Source organism: Galeopterus variegatus, unplaced genomic scaffold (genome assembly GCF_000696425.1).
Source record: "Galeopterus variegatus unplaced genomic scaffold, G_variegatus-3.0.2 Scaffold70, whole genome shotgun sequence".
Lineage (NCBI taxonomy): Eukaryota > Metazoa > Chordata > Mammalia > Dermoptera > Cynocephalidae > Galeopterus > Galeopterus variegatus.
Genome location: NW_007726181.1, coordinates 1043337 through 1056149, shown reverse-complemented (window position 1 = coordinate 1056149; position 12813 = coordinate 1043337).

Here is a 12813-nt window from a genome sequence, read left to right as displayed (position 1 = left end):
TTCCTCTTCCACCACTTTTGGGACAACTCCACCTGTGGGTTCAGCGGGATAGAACACAGTTATTACTGACTAGTTTTTTTTTTTATGCTCCTTCAAAGCTCCGTGCTTAACTTCCTTGTGCCTAAGTTCTCATCTGGAAAATGGTATTCATAATTGCTCCTGTGGTATTGTCCCCCAATATCTGTTCTCTACTTCTTGCTTATTTTTTTTTTTTAAGCCATGCATTTGGCTGCCTGGAATAAAGGATATGTTTCCCATCCTTCCTTGGGCCTAGCTGTGGCCACATAAATAAGTTCTGACCAAGCATGTGTGAGGTCAAGTGGCATATGTGACTTCCAAGAAGTATTCTTAAAGGGCAAGGGCACATCCACATTCGTCCTGCCTGTCTTCCTGGTGACTCAAATATGAACGTAATGGCTGGAGCTAAACAGCTATCTTGGACCCTCAGGAGGAAGTGATAAATTAAAGATGGCAGAGCCAAAAGATAGGAGTCTAGATCCCTTACGATAGTAGAGCTGTTTACAGTTTGGAGAGCTTACCCTCAGACGTCACTCATATGGGGGTGGAGGTGGGGAGTTTATTTGAGTTTTCTGTTACAGGCACACCCAATCTTGATGGATTTACTTAACCTTCCAACATTGCTGTAAAGTTTAAAGGAGACAGTGAATAGAAAGAGCTTAGCAGTTTGTCTGGCATGAAGTCAGAGGGCAATGCTTTTTTTTTCCAAAAGAAATGAAATAGACTATTGAAACTTGGTTCTGAGAACTTCGACAGATGTGGAGAGAACAAAACTAGTTTCCACTTTGGTCACAATTGACTGATTTTACTTTGAAGTTAGCAAAGATCAGAAAGATTTAGATTGTTTCTAAATTTTATGTCGTTTTGGACAAAACCTTTTTGAGGCTTTGTTTTCTCATATTTATAAATGAGAATATTTAAACTTACTTTATAGGCTTTACAGAATTAAGTGAAATAGTGCTATGTACTTGGAATATAATAAGTACTTAATAAATGGCCCAGATATGATGATTAACTATGTGTGAACTGGATATTTCTGTGAAGGTATTTTTGGATGAGATTAACATTTAAATCGGTGGACTTTAAGTAAGGCAGATTGTGGGTGGACCTCATTCAGTCAGCTGAAGCCCTGACTAGAACAAAAGACTGACCTTCCCTGAGCAAGAAGGAATTTTTCCAGCAGATGGCCTTTGGACTTGAACTGCAACATTAACTTTTCCCTGGTCTCCAGCCTGATGGCCTACCCTACAGATTTTGGACTTGCCAGCTTCCACAATTGCATAAGCCAATTCTTTATTTTATTTTATTTTATTTTTTTTATTCCTTTTTGTCTTTTTTACTGACCGGTAACGGGATCGCAACCCATGGTGTCGCGCCCGTACCGGGGACCGGCAACGGGATCGCAACCCTCAGTGTTGCGCCCGCACCGTGCTCAGCCAGTGAGCGGGAACCGGTCTCCACATGGGATCCGAACCCTCGGCGGGAGCGCCTCCACACTCCCAAGCGGCGCACTCTCCAGTGGGCCACCGGGCCAGCCCGCCAATTCTTTATAATAAATCTCTCTCTCTCTCTCTACACACACACACACACACACACACACACACACACACACACTCTCTCTCTCTCTCTCTCTCTCTCTCTTCTCTGGAGAACTCTGACTAATGCACCAGGTGCAATGAATTGAATGTTTATGTCCTCCTCCCAAGTGCTCCCCATTTGTATATTGAAATCCTAACTGCCAAGGTGATGGTATTAAGAAGTGGGGCCTTGGGCCAACCCCATGGCTCACTCGGGTGAGTGCGGCGCTGGTAGCGCCGAGGCCGCGGGTTTGGGTTTGGATCCTATATAGGGATGGCCGGTGCGCTCACTGGCTGAGCGCGGTGCGGGCGACACCAAGCCAAGGGTTACGATCCCCTTACTGGTCACACACACACACACACACACACACACACACACAAAAGAAGTAGGGCCTTTGGGAGGTGATTAGGTCATGAGGGTACAGCCCTCATGAATGGGATTAGTGACCTAATGAAAGAAGCCCCAGAGAGACCCCTTGCCCTTCCACCATGTGTGGACACAGTAAGAAGGCCTTCACCAAACACAAAATCTGCCTTGATCTTGGACTTCCTACCCTCCAGAATTGTGAGAAATTTCTGCTGTTTATAAGTCACCCTATTTATGGTCTTTTATTACAGCAGCCTGAATGGACTAAGACACCAGGTACATAGCATCATCCTTTGAATCAGTAGAGAGGTGGGGGTTGATGAGACAGCTGGAACTTTACAGGAGAAATACCACTCTGATTTTAGCTTCTGAACCAAGAACTGAGACTTTCAGTGCTTTAAAAACTGGCATTTGCCCCTGTGGCCTTCAGCCCAGCTTTGTGCTCTACTTTGGCTTCTTGACTCCCACTTCAGTTTGCTCCCAGCATGGACTTCTTATTGACTTTAGATTTTTCTTCTTTTGTAACATAAGCATTCAGTGCTATAAATTTCTCCGTAAGCACTGCTTTGCTGAAGCCTGCTAACTTTGATAAGTTGTATTTTCATTTAGGGTACAACTTTTCTTTTGGTGGCTGGCTGGCACGGGGATCTGAACCTATGATCTTGGTGTTAAGAGGCTGAGCTCTAACCACCTGAGCTAACCGGCCAGCCTGCAGCTTGGACTTCCTAAGGATACCTCCAACCCTATCATGATCTTTAGTTCTTGCCACAGCTCCTTGGATGCACATTCTTCATACAGCTGCCCCAACTTTCTCCCAGATTTTGTTGGGCCTCCAATCTTATGTTTTTTGGGATCTTCACCAAGTCAGGCTACCTGGCAGAAGAAGATGGTCAAAGGCAGAGAGAAAAGTTGTTCTCTCACTTAATCTTTGTGTCTGTATCTCCACTCTTCCTTTGCACAGTCTCCTTTGCTTCTGCCTTCAGGTACCATCCCTCGCCTGTTTCTCTCGTCTCTAGATTTCCTGCATGCGTGGCACACTTCTGTTGTTCTAACGTTTTCATCACTTCTTAACCCTTGCAAAGGGATTTTGTTCAGACTATTGTACTGGCACTCCCTCAGCGCAGTTGCCCTTTGAATGGTCACACCCAGGGGATTTTTTTCTAGTTATTGGTTTCCTTGTCTTTGCTACATTTGACATTGTTGATCATTTTCTCCTTTGGCTCCATGGTGGCCATGATTTGCCTCTTACTTCTCTGATTAGTCGTTCATCTTCCTTTCTCCACCTCCGAATGTGGACATTTTTTAAAGAAACTGTGGTAAAATATATAACAAAATGTACCGTCTTAACATCAACTAAGTCTTGAAAACAGTTTTTAAGTGTAGAGATCAGTCATGCTAAGTACATTCACATTGCTGTGTAAGCAATCTCCAGAACTCTTTTCCTCTAGCAAAAGTGAAACTCTATACCTATTAAACAACTCCCTATTCCCACCACCGCCACCCCCCGGGCCCTGCCAATCACCCTTCTACTGTCTTTCTCTATGAATCTGACGACTCTAGGTACCTCACATAAGTGGAATCACACAGTGTCTGTCTTTTTGTGACTGACTTATTTCACTCAGCACGTGATGGTTAACTTTATTTGTCAACTTAGCTGGGCCATAGTGCCTAAATATTTGGTCAAACATTATTCTGGATATTTCTGTGATGGTATATTTTGAATGAGATTAACATTTAAATCAGTGGACTTTAAGTAAAGCAGATTACCCTCCATAATGTGGGTCGCCTCATCCAGTCAGGTGAAGGAGGCCTTAATTAAACAATGACTGACCTCCCCCTAGCAAGAAGGAATTCTGCCAGCAGACTGCCTTTAGACTTGAACTTCAACTCTTCCCTGAGTCTCCATCCTGCTGGCCAGACCAGTCCAATTTCGACTTGTCAGGCCTCCACAATCACCTGAGCCAATTCCTTAAAATAAATCTGTCCCTCTCCCTCTCTCTCTCCCCACAGCCTGCTGGTTCTGTTTCTCTGGGAAACACTGACTAATATACATAACGTCCTCAAGGTTCATCTATGTTGTAGCATGTGTCAGAACTTTCCTCCTTTTTAAGGCTGAATAATATTCCATTGTATGTATATACGATGTTTTGTTTATCCGTGTATCCACCAATGGACACTTGGGTGGCTTCCATCTTTTGGTTATTGTGATTAATGCTGGTATAAACACAGGTGTACAAATATCTCTTGAAGACCCTGCTTTCACTTCTTTGGGTGTACACCCAGAAGTGGAAATGCTGGGTCATAGGGTAATTCTATTTTTAATTTTTTTAAGGAACCACCATTTTACATTCCTACCAGCAGTGTACAAGGGTTCTAATTTCTCCACATCCTTACCAACACTTATTTTCTGATTTTTCCTTTGTTTTTTAAATAGTAGACATCCTAATGGCTTGAGGTAGTATTTCACTGTGGCTTTGATTTGCATTTCTCTAATGATTAGGACGCTAAGCATCTTTTCATGTCCTTGTGGGCCATTTGTACATCTTCTTTGGAGAAATGTCTGTTCAAGTCCTTTGCTCATTTTTATTAATTGGGTTGTTGTTTTCATGTTGAGTTCTAGCTCTTTATATAATCTGGATATTAACCTCTTATCAGATACATGATTTAAAAATATTTCCTTCCATTCCAGAGGTTGCCTTTTCACTCTGTTGATCGAGTCCTTTGATGCACAGAAGTTTTAAATTTTGTTGTAGTCCAATTAATCTATTTTTGCTTTTGTTGTCTGTGCTTTTGCTGTCAAATCTAAGACATCATTGCCAAATCCAATGTCATGAAGCCTTTCCCGTTTTATAAGAGTTTTATAGTTTTAGCTCTAACATTTAGATCCATTTTGAATTAATTTTTTTTTTTTTTTTTTTTTAAAGATGACCGGTAAGGGGATCTTAACCCTTGGCTTGGTGTTGTCAGCACCACGCTCAGCCAGTGAGCAAACCAGCCATCCCTATATGGGATCCGAACCCGGGGCCTTGGTGTTATCAGCACCACACTCTCCCGAGTGAGCCACAGGCCGGCCCTTGAATTAATTTTGATACTTGGTGTAATGTAAAGGTCCAACTTCATTCTTCTGCATGTGGAAGCCTCCCTCCTTTTTTGAACTATTCACGTGAGAAATCTTACAACTTCCGTGGCTTTAGTTTTTTTTTCCCCTAGGCATGATCGAATCCATATATCCCACTTTTACCTCTTTCCTGAACTCTAGTTCTTCACTTTCAAACGCCACTGAATACCTCACGGAAACAGTGAGAGTGGGGCAGCCTGAAAATTCAATTTGACTAATTACATCAACCTGTTAGGTGAGGAAACAATGAATCCCACAGCCACTATAGTGTAGCTTAACAAGTGAAAGTAATATCTAGCTATAATATACACATAGGAATATAAGAAAAAACAAAACAAAAACTGGGATTCAGAAAAACAAATATTAGAGTGCATCTTGAACTGTTCTGGGGTGAGGCACATAGGTTCTTGGGGACAGGAGCAATCTGGTCTCTACAGAGGTGTTTTCTCTTATAAAACAGGCACATTTCATGGGATTTTCCCAGTACCTAGGTAATACCTCACTTAAATTCCTGTTTTTTCCTTGTTCTGATTCTATGCTATCTGGCTAGGGTAATTGTCAGAATCCTGCTGATGTAGCCAATTATATTGCTAGGGCTCAGGCCCACAGACCCTTCAAACCCATTGTACAGACTGGGTCACCAGACCCCTCATGTGTCAGGCTGGGTCACTGGACCCCTTATGTGCCAAGCCGGGTCACCAGACCCCTCACATGCAGATCCACAAGCTAGGTAATTGGGAAAGATCCGGGGAACCGCTGGCAGATGACATGAGCTCCGTCCTCAGCTTTTTCAGCAATGGTGGCAGCAGCAGCAGCAGCAGCGGCGGTGGCTTACTGCTGCTTACAGCAGCCTCCAGCAGCAGCAGCAGTGGCCACCCCATAGCCCTCCCATGGGCATCCCGGGGGTGGGGGTCACCGTGGATCAGAGACACTCATCCTTTATACTTAAGTCTGATAACCCAGGAACACCTGGTTGCACATGCACAATTATATTAGACAATAACCAAGGAACACATGGGCACATGTGCATATTTACATCAAATGCTCAGCAAGACTCTGAACCCCTGAGGGACCCTGACCATTTATCTTCACTTTCCCTATATATGCTGACCAAGCAATCTTCCAATTCACACTTGACTTCCTAAATAGGAAGAGAGAAATTAGCTTATGTTCACTGGAAACAGCTCCTTTATAAGTGAACCCATTAGCATGAATGTAAATTTAGTGGTTATGCATTTATAGTAAGTATGATACTTTCTGAGTTTACTAAGATAATTCAGCTTCTGGACTGATACTCAGGTAATATTTTGTGAATGAATGAATGCCTCCAGTGTGGGAGTAGGGAGGATAGAGGGACATGATCCAGGTTTACAGAGTGGTATTGACTGCCTTGATCCCCTCTATTCCTATTGCCACTCTTGAGGTCCACGTCCTTATTGCACTGTGAGGTTTACTGCACAACCAAACTTGTTGGCTTGCTTCTGGTTTAATGTTTCCAAGACACTGCTTTTGCAGTTTTACCCTCTGTTCAGAAACGTTTCAGTAACTTGCACATTGCTTACAGCACGAAGTCTAAACGTATTAGCTTGCTGTTTAAAGCCTTCTACAACTAGACACTGACTGACCCTTCATGTCCTATCACCTTCTATTCCTCCAATGGTGCTTCTTAAACTGGAGGGGGCAGGGGGTGCACGGATTTCAGGCAAAGGGGGAAAAAAGGGGAAAACCTAGATATTTTCTAGAAGTGTCAATTTACCAGACAAATTACTTTAAAACATTATTTTAATGATAAAACAAATTTAGATGTTATAGGGTAGAATGCAGCATTTAAATGAATTTTAAAGTTAAAACTAAGAATTTAAAGACCTTTGCAGGATTTTGGAGGGCCACATTCCAAGACTGTAAAGGGTTTTAGTTACTTGCCCTATCCAAACTACCCCAGTCAGTGGTAGCTGGAAGCAGACGACAAGAATCTGACCCTGGAATCACCTTTTGTAAATTCTCACCTCCAAGCTTTCACACAGCTTGTAACACTGGCTCCCCTCCCCCAAAGCCTTCAAATCCCAGCGACTCTTTCTAAGATTCCCTGACCCTGCTGGGAAGTCGCACTAATTACCAGTCACTTCGGGGTAGCACTTGGCATAAGATGCTTCCAGTTATCATTTCATAGAACTATACTTTCAGAAAAGTTCTTAAGGATCATCTAGTCCAATCCCCCCAATTGAACCAGTCCGGGGAGGTGAAGGTGCTGTGTTTTGTCCCCCTAATTAGACTGTGAGCTCCCTGAAGACAGGCCTGGGGTTTTGTTTCCTTCGCCCTCTGCAGGGTCGTGCCTGGCACATAGCAGGGACATTTCTATAAACTTGTCATCTAACGGGGGCTTTCACATGCACCGTCCCTGGACGTCGAAAATCCTGCAGAATCCTGTTTAGGCGGGCAGGGCAGGTATCTTCCGTCTAAGAGGTAACATAACTGAGGTCCAGATATATTAAGGCCTGCCAAGGGCCGGGACCAGAGACAGGTTTCCCGACTCTCAGATACGGCACCTCGTCCCTCGGGTGCTGGATCAGGTCCAGCGCTTCGTGTACACGTACATACGGGCGCTTACGGGCAGAGGCCCGAGCAAACATCCGGGCGCCTGGCCGGAAGGTAGGTAGGCAGTGAGGCTTCCCGACCTCTGGGGTCCGTCACGTCCCGTGTTCTTGGCGCCAAAAAAATCCCGGCCCTTACCCGCCGCGCAAGCGCAACGGCGCAGAGAGGGCTCAAACTCACGGCCCGGCCTCCATATCCCAGCGGCCGCGCGTGCGCGTGCGCGCCCGGCGTACGCATGCGCAGTGGCGTGGGGGCGTGGCAACGCGGCGCGCTGACGTTGGCCGCGCGAAACCGCGATTTCAAATTCAGCTGCCTTCCGCTCTGATTGCTCGCCGGCCTGGCCTCGGCGAAGCCGTTCCGCCGGTGAGGAGGGTGAGCACAGTGCTGCGAGGCGGCGGTGCTGAGGGCCAGGAGAAGCTAGCTGAGAAAGGGCGGAGCCCGGCGGAAGCGCACAGGAGGCAGACCGTGTGCACCCGTGCGACCTCCCTACCGAAGGGCGGGGCGAGTGGGAGCGGGAAAACGTTCCGGCGCTGGAGGGGCGGGGCCGGTGTGTGATTGACAGCGAGAACTCAATGAGAAGGGGAAGGGCAGGCCAGTGCGGGCGGCGTCCTGAGGTAGGACTGGGGCGGTTTGTAGGAGTCACGTGTCACGGTCTTACGTTTGGTCCAGCGGTGCTAAGCACTTTAGTTTTATTTAGTGGTCACTATAACACTGTGTGTACTGTTACCCATCTCTCTTTTACGGATGAGGAAACTGAGGCTCAGGGATACAGCTGGGATCTCAGACTTGGCGCTCTGACCCCAGAGTCCACACTGTTACCGTTTTGCTCTACTGCCCCTTAGGAAGTCAGGGAGGAGCAGGGTCAGTAAAGAGGACTGGGATCAATGTAATTCACCAGACTCTGTGGAAGTGTAAAAGTGGAAATAAATACTAATCAGTAACTGGTTGGGTCCTGCACAGTGTGAGAGTGCTGAGGGTGGAGGTGGAAGGGGAGACAAGGCCAAAGCAACGTGAGAATATGGGTACGTATGGGCCAGGCCATCTCCCCAGCTGTTGGGGCATTGCAGCCCTGCTGCGTGATGTGGCTCTGGATTAACAGCAGGTGCAGAAAAGCTTTTTTCTTGGGGCTTGGTGTCTTTGAGGTGTATGAAGTTAAAGTATTTAACAGTACAGTATAGTACCTGGAATATAGTTGTCTCGTTCTGCTCAGGCTGCCATAATAAAATACCGTAGACTGAGGTGGCTTAGACAACAGAAATTTATTTTCTTGTAGTTGTGGAGGCTGGGAAGTCCAAGATCAAGGTACTGGCAGATGCAGTTCCTGGTGAGGGCTTTTCTAGGCTTGCAGATGGCCACTTTCTTGCTGTGTCCGCACATGGCAGAGAGAGAAATCTCTTTCTTTCTCTCCTTGTAATGCCACCAGTCCTCTCCAATTAGGACCCTACCCGTAAGACTTCATTTAACTTTAACTACCTCCTTAAAGCCTTATTTCCAAATACAGTCATATTGGGAGTTAAGCCTTCATCACATGAAATTTGTGGAGACCATTCAGTTTATAGCAATAGTTTATATTCAGTAAGTCAATAACTAGTGATAATTGAGGACTGAAGAAAATGCACACTTTCAGAACTAGTGTGTATTCGAAGTGCATTCAATGAACATAAGATTTGCCGTGCTGGTGTGTGCCTCGGCACCGTTGGAGAATTCTACGCAGAACTTGTGTGGGAGGTCATGGTTGTCCTTCACACAGCCAACCTGAAGCAGTCTGAAAAAGGTACACCAGATACCTTAATCACTTAGTGCATCTATTATTCTTGGATTTATCTGAACCTTTCTTTAACTATGATTTAGCCTGTGCTACTTCTGGAATAATGAGATCCATAATTACCACCCACAGGGAAGTGAAATAATAACTACTTTTGTTCCGTATTGTCTCGTGTTGTCATGCTAGAGTTTGGTAACCAAGCCCTTCATTTTCACTCTACTTATATTGGTGGGAGGAAGAGTGATGAAACATGAAGCCCAAGGGGCAGTCCTTTGAGCTAGCATGGGGCCTTCAGAATGGTCCAGCACGTGACATGCCATCATAGCTTTCCTACAACATAACCTCTACCAAAACTGGACTGTCTCGAACCCCTGGAAATAGAATCGTTGGCCTTTATACCAAGAAGATTGGGAAAGCACCAAAGTCTGCATGTGGTGTGTGCCCTGGCAGACTTTGAGGGGTACGTGCTGTGAGACCTAACATTCTTAGGAGGTTGTCTAAAATGAAAAACCATGTCAGCAGGGCCTGTGGTGGCTTTGTGCGTGCTGAGTGTGTCTGTGACAGGATCGAGTGTACTTTAAGCCTTACTGAGGAGCAGAAAATCATTGTGAAAGTGTTGAAGGCATGAGCACAGAGACAGAAAGCTAAATAAAAAATGAAGTTTTTGTGAGTAATAAAAAAATTGAAAGGCTAAAAAAGCTCAAGGGCTTGGGGGTCTGGCAGATATGGTTCAAATCCTGGGTTCAGCCACCTGCTGAGTGACCTTGGGCAAGTCACTTAACTTTTCTGAGTCTCAGTTTCTTCATCTATAAAAAAGCTAATAAAAATACCACACAGGGGTGCGATGTTATATGAAAACAGTTTGAAACCATTAAATAACTGGCTCTTGGACTAAATATTCAAGCCGTGGGACCTCTGCTACCCGCACCTCTGATGCACAGAAACCTGTACTTACAGTCTCCATGTCTAGCTGGCTATTCAGTCATTCATAGAATTTTAATTGAATGCCTGTGAGGTGCTGAAGCACCTAGTTGTGAGTCCTGGGGGCAGGAAAGAACAGACAGACAAGGTTCCATCTTTTAGGTAGCTTATATTATAGTGGGGGAGAGCATAAATAAAGTTCAGATAGTGCTAAGAGCTACGAAGAAATTAGATACGGGGCAGTGTGATAAAAGTGTGACAGCAAGGCGGTGTATGTGTGTGGGGGGGTGTCTTTGACCTCTATAGGGTGGCCACATAGAGGGAGAGGCTTCTCTGAGGAGGTGAGCTGAGGCCTCATCACTCCCCAGGCTGGGATAGCAAGTTTAAGCCCAAGCTGCCTAGATCAGGCTGGTGCCTGACCAGTGGTCTCACAGAACAGGAGAGGAGACGCTGATCAGATTTTCTCTTGGAATTTAGAACTAAGAAACATGAAAAGAATTTTCACTTGGCATTGGGAGCTGAAGCTAAAAGATAGAGGGGGCTGAAGAGGCCCAGTGCAGGCTAAAGTTTTGGGTAAGCAGGAACTATGAGTGAGCTGGGGAAGTCGGCCTGTGGCTCCGTCTGGCTTGTGACTGGGCAGGTGAATAAGAATCCATGGGTATTTACTTGCTGATGAGATTCCTGGAGCTGTCTTGAAATCCTAGCTGCCTTTCAGTTCTAGTCTGCAAGAAGCCTCACCCTGTCAACGGCTTTTGTTTTTGGTTTTCCCAGATAGTCTCAATTATTAACCTCTTCGTATGTCTCGTTTCTGTAAACCTCCGTTTTACTTATGCTGATTGTCTCTTGAAATAGATGAACTTTTTTTTTTTTTTTTTTTAAAGATGACCGGTAAGGGGATCTCAACCCTTGGCTTGGTGTTGTCAGCGCCACGCTCAGCCAGTAAGCAAACTGGCGATCCCTATACGGGATCCGAACCCGTGGCCTTGGTGCTATCAGCACTGCACTCTCCTGAGTGAGCCACGGGCCGGCCCCGAAATAGATGAACTTGACTGAAACAGAGCCGTATGGACCTGGGTTTGAATCCCTGGTTTTCTTCTTATTAGCTATGACTTTGAGAAGTTGTTTAATTTCTGTAAACATCAGTATCCAACAGCTGTATCCTTTAGTGTTTTTTTTTTTTTTCCCTTTTTGTCTTTTTTCATGACCGGTAACGGGATCGCAACCCTCAGTGTTGCGCCCACCCGTACCGTGACCGGCAACGGGATCGCAACCCTCGGTGTCGCGCCCGCACCGCGCTCAACCAGTGAGCGGACTGGTCTCTATATGGGATCCAAACCCTCGGTTGGAGCGCCGCCGCGCTCCCAAGCGCCGCACTCTACCGAGTGTGCCCCCGGGCCGGCCCATCCTTTAGTGTTGTATAGATTTAACGAGAAAGTAAAAGGGCCTGTGGAGTGTTTAACACACAGCACATGCTCAAAACTTGTTAGGTACCTTTCTACTTCCCCTTTCTTTTGTGTTTTGATGGTTTTTTGATTATAAACCTCCCTCTCAGTATTGACTTGTCCTAGTTTTTTGTCACCCTTCTTATACTAATCTCTCCACCTCAATAGTCATTTTATTTTATTTTTTTTGTCCTTTTTTTTTTGAGACCGGCTGCACCGCACTCAGCCAGTGAGCGCTGTGAGTGCACCGGTCATCCCTATATAGGATCCGAACCCGTGGCGGGAGCGCTGCTGTGCTCCCAGCGCCGCACTCTCCCGAGTGCGCCACGGGCTCTGCTCCTCAATAGTCATTTTAATTGCCCCTAAACTGTAACCGGAAGAACATCATGGTGGCGGCCTCATAAATGGATCAACATGGCCGCTGGTCTCACTGAGGCCAGTGTCACGAAGATGGGCTTTAGATTTATTCATGTTAATAAAATGGTTTTAGATTTAATCAGAATTTGTACTTTGAAGAGATGGACCTGCCAAATAGTTTGGAGAGGTGACTTCCAAAAAAAGAGGTGTGGAAACCAGGACGGAAGAGTTGGTCCTCCCCGTGGTGATTAAAGGAAGAAAGGACATGTAAAAGCTATCTCAGAGGAAATTAGGTTCAGAAGAGGAGAAAAAGATGAATTCAACATGGAACAGAGAAGGTTTTCTTAGACCTAGGCCTGGAAGGAAAGAGAAATGCTGTGGTCTCAGTATTGGGGAGCTGTTCCAGCCAGAGCTTGGTGGCTGTGAAGAGAACTCTCCCAGTCTGGAACCAAACAGAAAGCTCTTACTTCTTGGGCCAGAAAACTTATTAGGAGGTGGCTCTGGATTGTACTGGAAATGGAGGCTAGGGTGAACTAAGACGCAAACTAACAGCATCTGTAAAACATGGATGTCTGTGTTGACCTGTGCCATCTAAACAAGCTGTGCTTGTAATTGTGCGCCCATGTGTCGTGATTTTACAGGTCTCCATGACCGGG